This window comes from Rhinoraja longicauda, chromosome 41 (genome assembly GCF_053455715.1).
Source record: "Rhinoraja longicauda isolate Sanriku21f chromosome 41, sRhiLon1.1, whole genome shotgun sequence".
Classification (NCBI taxonomy): Eukaryota; Metazoa; Chordata; class Chondrichthyes; order Rajiformes; family Arhynchobatidae; genus Rhinoraja; species Rhinoraja longicauda.
The window spans coordinates 6,844,582-6,859,838 of record NC_135993.1 but is presented as its reverse complement, the minus strand read 5'-3'; the positions used below and the strand labels follow the sequence as shown (position 1 = coordinate 6,859,838).

Genomic DNA, 15,257 nt, shown 5'->3' with positions numbered 1-15,257 from the left:
TCCCAGATACAAACCCTAAGAGGACGGGCCAAAGAGGAGAGTGTGGGGAGAGTGAGAGTGGGGCTGGGGGAGGAGAGAATGGGGGGTGTGGGGACGGGCCCAACGGGCACCGCCTTAATCACCACGCTGACAGCTGCTGGAAAATGATGTTTTCATTTAATTCGGTCGCATATTTTTTAAGTGACAGAGGTTTTAAAGCGATGCCCCCCCCCTTATTGAAGTTTCTATAGGGGGCGCTGCGGTGCGGCTGTGCTCAGTACGCATGCGCGTCATCTCCTCACTTGTACATATATTTCACTGATTCGGCTGATTACGGCAAAACGGTAAACCGTGGCGCCACGATGTTTGCACCGCCTTAATCACCACGCGGGGTGGGGCTGGAAAATGATATTTTAATTTAATTCGGTCGCATATTTTTTAAGTTACAGAGGTTTTAAGGCGCTGCCCCCCCCCCTTATTGAGGTTTCTATAGAGGGCACCGCCTTAATCACCACGCTGAACGCTGCTGGAAAATGATTTTTTTATTTGATTCGGTCTCGTATTTTTTAAGTTACAGAGGTTTTAGTAAAAAACAACAACAAAAAAGCCGTTTCTTCAATTGCCTTCAGCGTGTGACGTCAAAAAACTCGCCCAACCCCCCTCCTACTGATTTATTGAAGGCTTTCAGCGTGGCACCTCTCCTCTCTCCCCTTGCTTCTCTCCTCTCTCCCAAAATGATGCTACGAGTATGTCTGGGGGAGTGAAAATGGGGGGGGGGGGGGGGGGGGGGACTGAGAATGGGGACCGGGGAGTGGGACTCCGCCCAAGGGGAGGGTGTGGGGAGAGTAAGAGTGGGGCTGGGGGAGGAGAAAATGGGGGGTGTGGGGACGGGCCCAACGGGCCCGCTTTGAACGGGCTCACTTGTTCTAGTATACTACTAAAACTCAGATCTTGTGTTATGTATGTATATATTTTTGGGAATGACCTGAACCGTACGTAACATCGATTGCGGAAAAAAGGCAAACCGTAGCGCGACGGTTTTCGCACCGCCTCAATCGCCAATCTCGCGCTCGCTCGGCCGTGATATTTTCATTTACTTTGGTCGCGTATTTTTTAAGTTACAGAGGTTTTAAAGCGCTTGCCCCCCCCCCCCCCCCTTTTCAGGGGCGCGCTGCGGTGCAGATTTAGTCTTCAGCTTGTGACGGCTACATTGTTTCGAAAAGTTTCCAGAAAGGCACTGATTGTTTTAAAGTAGTATTTTTTGTTATTGCAAGTCAAGTCAAGTCAAGTCAAGTCAATTATATTTGTATAGCACATTTAAAAACAACCCACGTTGACCAAAGTGCTGCACATCTGATTAGGAAAAAAAAAAAAGGAAGTTATAGTGGTCACTTGACATACACAGATCAGGAGGACGGGCCCAACGGGCACACTTGGAGAGTAAGAGTGGGGCTGGGGGAGGAGAGAATGGGGGGTGTGGGGACGGGCCCAACGGGCCCGCTTTGCTAGTATACTATTAAAACTCAGATCTTGTGTTAAATTTATATATATGTATCTGTGATTTCGCTGATTTCTGAAAAACGGTCAACTGTAGCGCCACAATTTTTGCACCGTCTTAATCACCACTCTGACAGCTGCTGGAAAATGATGTTTTTGTTTAATTCGGTCGAATATTGGTTAAGTTACAGAGGTTTTAAAGCGATGCCCCCCCCCCTTATTGAAGTTTCTATAGAGGGCGCTGCGGTGCGGCTGTGCTCAGTACGCATGCGCGGCATCTCCTCACTGGTACATATATTTCACTGATTCGGCTGATTACGGCACAACGGTAAACAGTAGCGCCACAATATTTGCACCGCCTAATCACACCGCTGGACGATTGCCGAAAATGATGTTTTTATTTAATTCGGTCGTTTATTTTTTAAGTTACAGAGGTTTATAAGTCAAAATATTTTTTCTCTCAGTTATTTCGGTTGATTTCGGCAAAAACGGTGAAGGGTAGCGACACGATTTGTGCACCGCATTAATCACCACGCTGAACGCTGCTGGAAAAAGATTTTTTAATTTGATTCGGTCGCGTATTTTTTAAGTTACAGAGGTTTCAGTAAAATAAAATAAAAAACAGCCGTTATTTTCAATTGCCTTCAGCGTGTGACGTCAAAAAACTCGCGCAGCACCCCTCCTATTGATTTATTGAAGGCTTTCTGCTTGCAGCTGGTTTTCGTCTGTTCGTATGGGCTCACCTCTCACCTCTCCACTTGCTTCTCTCCTCTCTCAAAAACCATGGAGAACATCTCCCCGTTCCCCCCACCCGGGACCTTTCACTGATGCGACCCCCCCCCCCCCGGGACCTTTCACTGATCCGCTCCCCCGCCACCCCCCCCCCCCCCCAGGGCCTTTAACTGATGCTAAGAGTGTGTCTTGGTGAAAGAAAATGTGGGGGTCTGAGAATGGGGACTGGGGAGTGGGACAACAGGGGTCTTGAGGAGGGGACTTGGTGGTGGGGAAAGAGGGGTACTGGGAAAAGGGGAGGTCCCCCTCCATCCCGTCTCCACAATCCCTCCCTCCGCCCAAGGGGAGGGTGTGGGGAGAGTAAGAGTGGGGCTGGGGGAGGAAAGAATGGGGGGTGTGGGGACGGGCCCAACGGGCCCTCTTTGCCAGTATCTATCTATCTATATAATACTAAAACTCAGATCTTGTGAATATAATATATATATTTTTTGGGTTTGACCTGAATATATCGTATATTTATTCGTAACAGCGATTGCAGCATAACGGCGGACCGTAGCACGACGGTTTTCGCACCGCCTCAATCGCCAATCTCGCGCTCGCTCGGCCGTGATATTTTCATTTAATTTGGTCGCGTGTTTTTTAAGTTACAGAGGTTTTAAAGCGCTGCCCCCCCCCCCCCTTTTTCAGGGGGGCGCTGCGGTGCAGATTTAGTTTTCAGCTTGTGGCTTGTGACGGCTACATTGTTTCGAAAACTTTCCAGAAAAGGATTTAGTTTTCAGCTTGTGACGGCTACATTGTTTCGAAAAGTTTCCAGAAAAGCACTGATTGTTTTGTTATTGCAAGTCAAGTCAAGTCAAGTCAATTAAAAACAACCCATGTTGACCAAAGTGCTGCACATCTCATTAGGAAAAAAAAAAAAAGAAGGTTATAGTGGTCACTTGACATACACAGATCAGGAGGACGGGCCCAACGGGCACACTTGGAGAGTAAGAGTGGGGCTGGGGGAGGAGACAATGGGGGGGTGTGGGGACGGGCCCAACGGGCCCGCTTTGAACGGGCACACTTGTTCTAGTATACTACTAAAACTCAGATCTTCTGTATGAATATATTTGTATGTTGGGTTTGGGTAGTTATCAGTGATTTCGGCAAAACGGTAATCCGTCCGCGCCACGGTTTCGCACCGCCTTGATCACCAACCTCCCGGCTGACCGGCCGCGATATTTTCATTTAATTTGGTCGCATGTTTTTTAAGCTACAGAGGTTTTAAAGCGCTGCCCCCCCCCCCCCTGATTTAGCGAAGGTTTTACAGAAGGGGGGCGCTGCGGTGCGGATTTAGTCTTCAGCTTGTGACGGCTACATGTTTCGAGAAGTTTCCAGAAAAGCACAGATTGTTTTAAAGTACTGTTTTTTGTTATTGCAAGTCACTTGACATACACAGATCAGGAGGACGGGCCCAACGGCACACTTGGAGAGTAAGAGTGGGGCTGGGGGAGGAGAGAATGGGGGTGTGGGGTCGGGCCCAACGGGCCCGCTTTGCTAGTCTATATACTATTAAAACTCAGATCTTCTATATGAATATATTTGTATGTTGGGTTTGAGCAGTTATCAGTGATTTCGGCAAAACGGTAACCCGTCGCGCCACGGTTTTTGCACCGCCTTGATCACCAACCTCCCGGCTGACCGGCCGCGATATTTTCATTTAATTTGGTCGCATGTTTTTTAAGTTACAGACGTTTTAAAGCGCTGCCCCCCCTGATTTATCGAAGGTTGACAGAAGGGGGGCGCTGCGGTGGGGATTTGGTCTTCAGCTTGTGAGCGGCTACATTGTTTCGAAAAGTTTCCAAAAAAAGCACAGATTGTTTTAAAGTTGTTTTTTTTGTTATTGCAAGTCACTTGACAGATCAGGAGGACGGGCCCCAACGGGGCACACTTGGAGAGTAAGAGTGTGGGCTGGGGTCGGGCCCAACGGCCCGCTTTGAACGGGCACACTTGTGCTAGTATACTATTAAAACTCAGATCTTCTATATGAATATATTTTGTATGTTGGGTTTGGGTAGTTATCAGTGATTTCGGCAAAACGGTAAACCGTCGCGCCACGGTTTTTGCACCGCCTTGATCACCAACCTCCCGGCTGACCGGCCGCGATATTTTCATTTAATTTGGTCGCACATTTTTTAAGTTACAGAACGTTTTAAAGCGCTGCCCCCCCCCCCCTGATTTATCGAAGGTTTTACAGAAGGGGGACGCTGCGGTGGGGATTTAGTCTTCAGCTTGTGACGGCTACATTGTTTCGAAAAGTTTCCAAAAAGCACAGATTGTTTTAAAGTAGTTTTTTGTGTTATTGCAGGTCACTTGACAGATCATGGAGGACGGGCCCGAACGGGCACACTTGGAGAGTAAGAGTGGGGCTGGGGTCGGGCCCAACGGGCCCGCTTTGCTAGTCTACCTAGTCTACCTATCTATCTATCTATCTATCTCCCTCCCTTCCCCTCCTCCTTCCCAGATCTCCCTCTATCTTCCTGTCTCCACCTATATCCTTCCTTTGTCCCACCCCCGACATCAGTCTGAAGAAGGGTCTCGACCCGAAACGTCACCCATTCCTTCTCTCCCGAGATGCTGCCTGACCTGCTGAGTTACTCCAGCATTTTGTGAATAAATCGATTTGTACCAGCATCTGCAGTTATTTTCTTATACTACTATTAAAACTCAGATCTTGTGTAAATTTTTGGGAATGGCCTGAACCGTACGTAACATCGATTGCGGAAAAAAGGCGAACCGTAGCGCCACGGTTTCGCACCGCCTCAATCGCCAATCTCGCGCTCGCTCGGCCGTGATATTTTTCACTTAATTTGGTCGCGTATTTTTTAAGTTACAGAGGTTTTAAAGCGCTGCCCCCCCCCCCCCTTTTTCAGGGGGGCGCTGCGGTGCGGATTTAGTCTTCAGCGTGTGATGTCACAATGCCCCTGTGAGATGAGCTCGAGCTGACCCCCCTTCCCCCCCCCTTCAGCGTGTGATGTCACAATGGACAAGCAGCTGCTATTGGGTGTCTGCACCTTTACAAATTTACATTTTTTTATTTTTAACCTTTTTTTCAAGGTCTTCAGCTTGTGACCTCACAATGCTTGGGTGCGATGGGCTACTTTGTTGCGAAAAGCAACTGATTGTTTTTTAAAGTTGTGTTTTTTATTTGCAAGTCACTTAACATTACACAGATCAGCATGGGGCCCCTATGCTCGTGGCCACCGGGGCAAGTGTTGCGAAAAAAGAAAGGGGAGGTCCCCCTTCCCCCCTCAACCCCTTCCTCCCCACTCCTTCCCACCTCCATCCCCACTCCCTCCCCTCCTCCCCAACTCCCTCCCCATCCCTCCACACCTCCCTCACCCCTCGGGGACGGCCCAACGGGGAAAGAGGGGTACTGGGAAAAGGGGAGGTCCCCTCCCTCCCCCTTCCCCCCTCCCTCCACATCCCCCCCTTCCCCCCTCCCCCCATCCCCCCTCACCTCTCACCCCTTCCCTCCCTCCCCCTCCATCCCCCTCCCCTCCTCCCTCCCTCCCCCTCCCTCCCCGCCTCCCGGTTACAATGGAAACCCTACAAGGACGGGCCCAACGGGGAAAGAGGGGTACTGGGAAAAGGGGAGGTCCCCCTCCCTCCCCTCCCTCCCTTCCCCCCCCCCCTTCCCCCCTCCCCTCCCCCTTTCCTTCCCTCTCCTCACTCCACACCTCCCTCCCTCCCCCCTCCCTCCCTGCCTCCCGGTTACAATGGAAACCCTACGAGGACGGGCCCAACGGGGAAAGAGGGGTACTGGGAAAACGGGTGGTCCCCCACCCTCCCCCCTTTCCCCCCTCCCTCACCCCTACCCCCCCCTCCCTCCCCTCTCCCTCCCCCCCTCCATCTCCCCCCCCCTTCCCCTTCCCCCTCCCCTCCCCCCTCCCTCCCCCTCCACTCCTCCCTCCACACCTCCCTCCCTCCCTCCCCCTTCCCTTCCTCCCTCCTCCCGGTTACAATGGAAACCTTACGAGGACGGGCCCAACGGGAAAGAGGGTTACTGGGAAAAGGGGAGGTCCCCCTCCCTCCCCCCTCCCCCCTTCCCCCCTCCCCTCTCCCTCCCCTCCCCCCTCCCCTCCCCCCTTCCTCCCCCTCCCCCCACACCCCCCTCTCTCCCCTCTCCCTCCCCCCTTCCCCCCTCCTCCCTCCCCCCCTCCTCCCCCTGCCCTCCTCCCTCCACACCTCCCTCCTCCCCCCCCCTTCCTCCCTCCCCTCCTCCCGGTTACAATTGGAAACCCTACGAGGACGGGCCCAACGGGGAAAGAGGGGTACTGGGGAAAAGGGGAGGTCCCCCCCTCCCCCTACCCCCCTCTCCCTCCCCCCCTCCCTCCCCCCTACCCCCCCCCTACCCCCCTCTCCCTCCCCCTTCCCCCTTCCCCTCCCCCCCTCCCTCCCCCTCCCCTCCTCGCTCCCTCCCCTTCCCTCGCCCCCACCTCCCCCTTCCCTCCCCCCCACTCCCCTCCCGGTTACAATGGAAACCCTACGAGGACGGGCCCAACGGGCACACTTGTGCTAGTATACTATTAAAACTCAGATCTTGTAGGTTTGTATCAGGATTTGTGTATATATCAGTGATTCCGGCAAAACGGTAAACCGTGGCGCCACGGTTTTTGCACCGCCTTGATCACCAACCTCCCGGCTGACCGGCCGCGATATTTTCATTTAATTTGTTCGTATGTTTTTTGAGTTACAGAGGTTTTAAAGCGCTGCCCCCACCCCCTTATTGAAGTTTCTATAGGGGGCGCTGCGGTGCGGATTTAGTCTTCAGCGTGTGATGTCACAATGGACAAGCAGCTGCTATTCGGTGTCTGCTCTTTACAAATTTACATCTTTTTATTTTTAACCTTTTTTTTTCCAAGGTCTTCAGCTTGTGACGTCACAATGCTTGTGTGAGATGGTTGCAACATTGTTGCGAAAGGCAGCTGATTATTTTTTAAAGTTGTGTTTTTTATTGCAAGTCATTTAACATACACAGATCAGCATGGGGCCCCTATGCTCGTGGGCCACCGGGGCAAGTGTCCCTTCCCCCCTCAACCCCTCCCTCCCCCCCTCCCCTCCCCCCCTCCCTCCAACTCCCCCTTCCCCCTCCCCTCCCACCCCTTCCCACCTCCCCTCCCCCTTCCCCCCTCCCCTCCCCTCCCCCCCCTCCATCCCCCTCCCCACCTCCCGCCCTCCCCCCTCCCTCCCCGCCTCCCAGTTACAATGGAAACCCTACGGGGACGGGCCCAACGGGAAAGAGGAGTACTGGGAAAAGGGGAGGTCCCCCTCCCTCCCCCTTCCCCTCCCCCCTCCCTCCCCCCCTACCCCCTCCCTCCCCTCTCCCTCCCCCCTTCCCCCCTCCCTCCTCCCTCCCTCCCCCTTCCCTCCCTCCCCTCCTCCCGGTTACAATGGAAACCTTACGAGGACGGGCCCAACGGGGAAAGAGGGGTACTGGGAAAAGTGGAGGTCCCCCTCCCTCCCCCCCCTTCCCCCTCCCCTCCCCCTCCCCTCCCCCTCCTCCCTCCACACCTCCCTCCTCCCTCCCCCCCCCTTCCCTCCCTCCCCTCCTCCCGGTTACAATGGAAACCCTACGAGGACGGGCCCAACGGGGAAAGAGGGGTACTGGGAAAAGTGGAGGTCCCCCTCCCTCCCCCTTCCCCCCTCCTTCCCCCTCCCTCCCCCACCCCCCCCTCTCCCTCCCCCCCCCTCCCCTCCCCCCTCCCTCCCCTCCCTCCCCCTCCCCTCCTCCTCCACACCTCCCTCCTCCCCCCCTCCCCCTTCCCTCCCTCCTCTCCTCCCGGTTACAATGGAAACCCTACGAGGACGGGCCCAACGGGGAAAGAGGGATACTGGGAAAAGGGGAGGGCCCCCTTCCTCCCCTCCCCCTCCCCCCCTACCCCCCTCCCTCCCCCCTACCCCCCTCCCTCCCCCCTCCCCTCCCCTCCCTCCCTCCCCCATCCCTCCTCCCTACCCCCTCCCTCCCCTCTACCTCCCCCATCCCCCCTCCCCTCCCAACCCTCCCCTCCCGTTTACAATGGAAACCCTACGAGGACGGGCCCAACGGCACACTTGTGCTGGTATAATACTAAAACTCAGATCTTGTGAATATATATATATATATTTTTTGGGTTTGACCTGAATATATCGTATATTTATACGTAACAGCGATTGCAGCAAAACGGCGGACCGTAGCACGACGGTTTTCGCACCGCCTCAATCGCCAATCTCGCGCTCGCTCGGCCGTGATATTTTCATTTAATTTGGTCGCGTGTTTTTTAAGTTACAGAGGTTTTAAAGCGCTGCCCCCCCCCCCCCCTTTTTCAGGGGGGCGCTGCGGTGCAGATTTAGTTTTCAGCTTGTGGCTTGTGACGGCTACATTTGTTTCGAAAAGTTTCCAGAAAAGGATTTAGTTTTCAGCTTGTGACGGCTACATTGTTTCGAAATGTTTCCAGAAAAGCACTGATTGTTTTGTTATTGCAAGTCAAGTCAAGTCAATTATATTTGTATAGCACATTTAAAAACAACCCATGTTGACCAAAGTGCTGCACATCTGATTAGGAAAAAAAAAAAAAAGAAGGTTATAGTGGTCACTTGACATACACAGATCAGGAGGACGGGCCCAACGGGCACACTTGGAGAGTAAGAGTGGGGCTGGGGGAGGAGACAATGGGGGGTGTGGGGACGGGCCCAACGGGCCCGCTTTCAACGGGCACACTTGTTCTAGTCTATATACTATTAAAACTCAGATCTTGTGTATATTTTTGAGAATGACCTGAACCGTACGTAACATCGATTGCGGAAAAAAGGCGGACCGCAGCGCGACGGTTTTCACACCGACTCAATCGCCAATCTCGCGCTCGCTCGGCCGTGATATTTTCATTTACTTTGGTCACGTGATTTTTAAGTTACAGAGGTTTTAAAGCGCTGCCCCCCCCCCCCTTTTCAGGGGGGCGCTGCAGTGCAGATTTGGTCTTCAGCTTGTGACGGCTACATTGTTTCCAACATTGTTTCGAAAAGTTTCCAGGATTGTTTTAAAGTGCTGTTTTTTGTTATTGCAAGTCAAGTCAAGTCAAGTCAAGTCAAGTCAATTATATTTGTATAGCACATTTAAAAACAACCCACGTTGACCAAAGTGCTGCACATCTGATTAGGAAATATAGTGGTCACTTGACATACACAGATCAGGAGGACGGGCCCAACGGGTAAGAGTGGGGATGGGGGACGAGAGAATGGAGGAGTGGGGAATGGGCCCAACGGGCCCACTTTGTCTAGTATACTATTAAAACTCAGATCTTGTGTTATATATATTTCTATGTTTGTTTATAAGTAACAGTGATTTCGGCAAAACTGTAAACCATAGCGCCACGGTTTTTGCACCGCCTTAATCGACAATCTCGATCTTCCCCCCTCCCCTCCCTCCCTCCCCCTTCCCTCCCCCCCACTCCCCTCCCGGTTACAATGGAAACCCTACGAGGACGGGCCCAACGGGCATACTTGTGCTAGTTGTCTATAAGACTGAGACAGACATGGACAGAGATGCGGTTGGAGGGGAGGATTTTTTCATGTTGACCCTTGCACATCAAGTATAGATTCCATCAGGCCCTGGAGACCTATCCACCTTAATGCTCTTCAAGAGCCTCACCACCATCTCCTCGATCTCACGCTGCTGTAGTATATGTGTATTCTCCACACTGATCTCACTGTCCTTCAAGTCCTTCTTCTCATTGAATACAGATGCAAAATACTGTAGGAGCCATTTATGTTTTGGCTAGCAACTGTTGGCATTATACAGTGATTATACATTATACATTATTATTTTGTCTAGATATATCTTGCAATATTATTTTGGACACTTGGGGGTGGTCGTGAGATGAACAGGGTGGAACAAACCTGGAAAAGACCTGGAGTCATGGAACCAGACCAGGGACAGGTCAGCCAGGTATGACTTGTATGCAAAATAAGTACAGCCCGGTATGTTCATCTCCTTGTTTGTACAACTACTTCAATAAACAACTAATTAAACTGGAAACCCGACTGGAATATCTGCTCTAATGGGGTTTGCGTAAGATCATTCCGACTCCCTGTGTAGTAATGGCACTTAGACAATAATTTAATAGAAAATTCTGAAAGTTGCCATTACATACTGGTTAAGCTCCTCACAAACGGCACGGTGGCGCAGCGGTAGAGTTGCTGCCTTACAGCGAATGCAGCGCCGGAGACTCAGGTTCAATCCTGACTAGGGGCGCCGTCTGTACGGAGTTTGTACGTTCACCCCGTGACCTGCGTGGGTTTTCTCCGAGATCTTTGGTTTCCTCCCACACTCCAAAGATGTACAGGTATGTAGGTTAATTGGCTGGGAAAATGTAAAAATTGTCCCTAGTGTGTGTTAGTGTGCGGGGATCGCCGGGCAGGATGGACCCAGTGGGCCGAAGGGCCTGTTTCCGCGCTGTGTATCTGTATCTGTATCTGTATACATCCTCCGACTCCAAGCATGGAATTCCCTCCTTTAACGTTGAGTGGTCCTACCTTCTCCCTGGTCACCCTCTTATCTGTAACATATGTATAGAAAGCCCTGGGAATAGTTCAACTATTTATTTTTGTAATCAATCGAATCATTGAAGTTACAGGATACTGCACCATGCTCACAACCTGTTCTCTGAAGTTGGACTGAGTCACAGCGTAGATAAATGTGTTGGTGCAGCAGTTTAAGTGCAACAGCATAACGCTAATGTAGCGGAAGATGTATTGGGCGTCGTTATACTCACTGGTGGGTATCCCTGCAATGGAATTAAAGAAGGAATCTATAACGTAGAACAGCCACAAGAGGATGTGGCAGAGAATTCCACAGCTTCACAACTCCGTTGTGTTGAATGGAGCACCATTAAAGCCATGTTCAGCAAGTGCAATTGCTGGTGTTAATGCCTTGAGCCGTTTTCCTTTCCAGAGGTGACCCCTAGCAGTGGAGATTAATTACTTAATCCAGAGAGAATCTGGGAAAGGTCCCAAAAAGTTGCAAACAGTTCCAGTAGCCGCTCCTGGCAGCTGTACCTGGGACGAGCAAACCCTGCCCTGACAAAGACACTAGGACCTTGTTCATATTGCACTGTACCATGTCCATGATACATTGTCACCCCACAGACCGTGTGCTTCCTTGTGTAAACAATGTGAAGTCTCCAATATTCTCCGTAACGAGACACATCACGGACAGTTAATTATCGATATCAAAACCGTTGGTGATCTTTGTTTTGCTCTAGTTTAACTTGTGTTGATTTAACCAGAGACTTGGCCTCGTAGATATTCTGTCGGTGACTCCCTGCGGCTTTCGAAACTCTTCAGGGTCTTGACTTAATCTTTACAATGCCACAGTCGAAACGGTGTGGCTTGCTGCTGTGAATTTACAAATGTATAGGTAACTTTGACACAAAATAGATATTGCTGTCAAGTTGAGGGTTATATAGGTAGCAGGGGGAGGTGGGTTTGAATGTCGGTTAAAAGTATACTACAAGCAGCCTTGGCAAATCCAAATGTCATACTTATCTTAAAGTCTGTTACAATATAGCAGTGTGTTAATGTTGTGTGTATAATCATTGATGGTTAAGGAATAGGAATAAAAATAAATCAAAATTGTTGGTGAGAAATTGTGTATTTTCGAAATCTGCTGGTTTTAAATGTCAGATGAAGCACAAACTAATGTTTTTGGTTTCTATCTTTGCATGGAGCTGACACTTGGTTCTCTGGCATAGGATTGAATTGCCCCTGTATATATAATGCTCTGATCGCCTTCTCAGCAGCAGTGGCATTGAATAAAGCACAATTAAAATGCTTTGAACTAAGCTCTGTCATTTTGACCAGCCAGCGGGGAAATTTGGTCCATATCCATCCAAGGCTCTCCTATCCATAACATAGAAAATAGGTGCAGGAGGAGGCCATTTGGCCCTTTGACCCAGCACCGCCATTCATTGTCATCATGGCTGATCGTCCACAATCAGTAACCCGTGCCCAACTTCTCCCCATTTCCTTTGATTCCCAGAGCTCTATCTAACTCTCTCTTAAATTCATCCAGTGATTTGGCCTCCAATGCCCTCTGTGGCAGAGAATTCCACAAATTCAACAACTCTCTGGGTGAAAAAGTTCCTTCTCACCTCAGTTTTAAATGGCCTCCCCTTTATTCTAAGACTGTGGCCCCTGGTTCTGGACCCCCCCCCCCCAACATTGGGAATATTGTTCCTGCATCTAGCTTGTCCAGTCCCTTTATAATTTTTTACGTCTCTATAAGATCCCCCCTCATCCTTCTAAACTCCAGTGAATACAAGCCCAGTCTTTTCAATCTAACTGTTTCTTAAAAGTTGGGATAGTCCCAGCCTCAACCACCTCCTGTGGCAGCTTGTTCCACACACCCGCCACCCTTTGTGTGAAAGAATTACCCCTCAGATTCCTATTAAATCTTTTCCCCTTCACCTTAAAACCGTGTTTAAGTCAGCTATGGGAACAGATCTGCCGGGTTTGGCAGGGCTGGAGTTCCAGAGCCCGGCCACAGAGGGCAAATGTGACTCGCCGATCATCGTGGAAGTCCCGATGAGGTCGAGATCGGCCGCCTCACCCAGTCTAGCCACCACATTTTTCTGGCGTACCTAAAATGTTGGTGGAGACACATGCCTGAAGAAGATTCCTGACCCAAAATGTTGTGTCAGGACTTGCAGGATGCTGGCCAATAACAGGAGCAGAGATTATAAGAGCAGGGATATCATGGTACAAGATGGGCAGAAGGGCCTGTTTCTCTGCTGTCTGCCTCCTGTATTAACTGGGGAATCGGGACCCGAGTCTTCTGGCCCAATAAATTGTGCACCTGAACGGAAGACTTCAGCAGTTTTATTTTCTAAATAATCGAATCATTGAGGTTACAGGATACTTTAGCATGCTCACTACCTGTTCTCTGAAGTTGGACTGAGTCACAGCGTAGATAAATGTGTTGGTGCAGCAGTTTAAGTTTAACAGCATAACACTGATGTAGCGGAAGATGTATTGGGCTTCGTTATACTCACTGGTTGATATCCCTGCAATGGAATAATAGAAGGAATCTATAACGTAGAACAGCCACAAGAGGATGAAGCTGCCGGACAGGGTGAAGAGCAAGATTATTGACCTCCTGCGGCTCTCCATCTCGGGGTCGTTACCCTTGTCTCCCCTGCTTTGGCCTCTCAGCACCTTTCGCACCCGACTGGCGACCAAAATGTGTTTGACCGTCAGAAAGTTGAACATCAAGATTAAGCAGAAGGGAAGCAACGGGGTTGAAATGGAATCAAACCAGTCAAATCCCACCCATTCAGGCTCGGAGAAATAGCCCGCCTTGAAGATGCAAAGCCAAGGAGTGCCATCGATGATGACCCAGGGTTTCAGGATGAAGTACTTGGGAATATTCTTAGCGGTGACCAGGGCGCCCGTTGCCGTCAGAACCACCGCCGCGCTTTTCCTGCTGCAATATTTAGTCTTCAGCTTCTGGCAGCAAATGGCCACGTAGCGATCAAAGGTGAAGGTGACGGTGAACCAGACAGAGCAGCCCCTGGCGACGTGCCGGAGGACGTACAGCACCCGGCACAAGGGGAGGATGCGCAGGAAATTCCAGGGGAAGTAATAGATGTTGATGCGAAACAAAATGACCTGGGTGAGGATGGTCAACAGGTCTGCTGCTGCCATGGCAACCAGGTAGAGAGTGGTGCAGGTGGACAGGCCGCACCTGCCCCGGGACAGGATCACCATCGCCACCAGGTTCACTGTGGAGCAGGGCAGAGAGGGAGAGGTTACACATCATCACGCCCGCTCAGCTCACGGTCAATGTCATCCGCAGACACCAACCTGATCAATGAATATAGAACATACTACACCAAGTTGGGCCCAAACCTCTCCTGCACCCTCATCCTCCCATCTCCCCCTCCTCCTCCCCCACCCTTCCCCTCCCTCTCTCCTCCTCCCTCCCCACCCTTCTTCTTCTCCCTCCTCCCCCTTTCCCCCCTCCCTTCCATCTCCCCGCATCCGGCCACCCCATTCTCCTCAACCTCCCTCCTCCCCCTCCCTCCCTTCCCATCCTCCCACCCTCCTCCCCCACTCCCTCCCCCCACCCTTCCACCTCCCCCCATCCGCCCCATCCCATCCCCCTCAACCTCCCTAATCCTTCCTCCCTCCCCCTCCCCCTCCCCGCCTCTCCCTTCCTCCTCCCCTCCCCCCTCCCTCCCTTTGCGTCTATCTTTGATTTAAACCAACAGCTGCAGTTGTTTCCTACACATGATACTTCCCTCCGTGATGTGAAGTTGATCACACCGGCATTTTGTGTCTATCCCCGACGATAGGTGGAACCAAAACAGGAAGGAGATCATAAGTGATAGGAGCAGAATTAGACCATTCGGCCCATCAAGTCCACTCCGCCATTCAATCATGGCCGATCTATCTCTCTCTCCAAACCCCATTCTCCTGCCTTCTCCCCATAACCCCTGGCACCCGCACTAATCAAGAATTTATCTCTGCCTCAAAAATATCCAGACTTGGCCTCCACAGCCTTCTGCGGCAATGAATTCCACAGATTCACCACCCTCTGACGAAAGAAATTCCTCCTCATCCCCTTCCTAAAGGAACGTCCTTTAATTCTGAGGCTGTGGCCTCTCGTCTTAGACTCTCCCACCAGTGGAAACATCCTCTCCTCATCCACTCTATGCAAGCCTTTCACTATCTGAATGATGTCATCTGTTTTAAAACAAACTTGATTTAAAATCCATATTACAACCACATTCAGTTCAGTTTCAGTTTAGTTTATTGTCACGTGCACCGAGGTACAGTGAAAAGCTTTTGTTGCGTGCCAGCCAGTCAGCAGAAAGACAAAACATGATTACAATCGAACCATCTACAGTGTACAGATACATTATGAACATCATCACTAATTCAAAAACTTCAGGATTGTGTGAGAAACTTTTTAAAACATTGTCGGCACCAGAACAACGAGGGACAATTTACGATTCCACCAAGCCAATCAACTA

The 15,257-nt window shown here is 51.0% G+C and overlaps 1 long non-coding RNA gene across 2 annotated transcripts in view; it reads left to right on the top strand.

Annotated features, from left to right (window-relative positions):
* LOC144611829 (uncharacterized) overlaps positions 1 to 15,257 on the top strand; it is a 105,572-nt gene that overhangs the window by 16,064 nt on the left and 74,251 nt on the right. For both annotated transcript variants that reach the window (XR_013549587.1, XR_013549586.1), the window contains exon 2: positions 10,058 to 10,171. This is a non-coding gene — a long non-coding RNA (uncharacterized LOC144611829). The remainder of the gene's footprint in view (positions 1 to 10,057; positions 10,172 to 15,257) is intronic.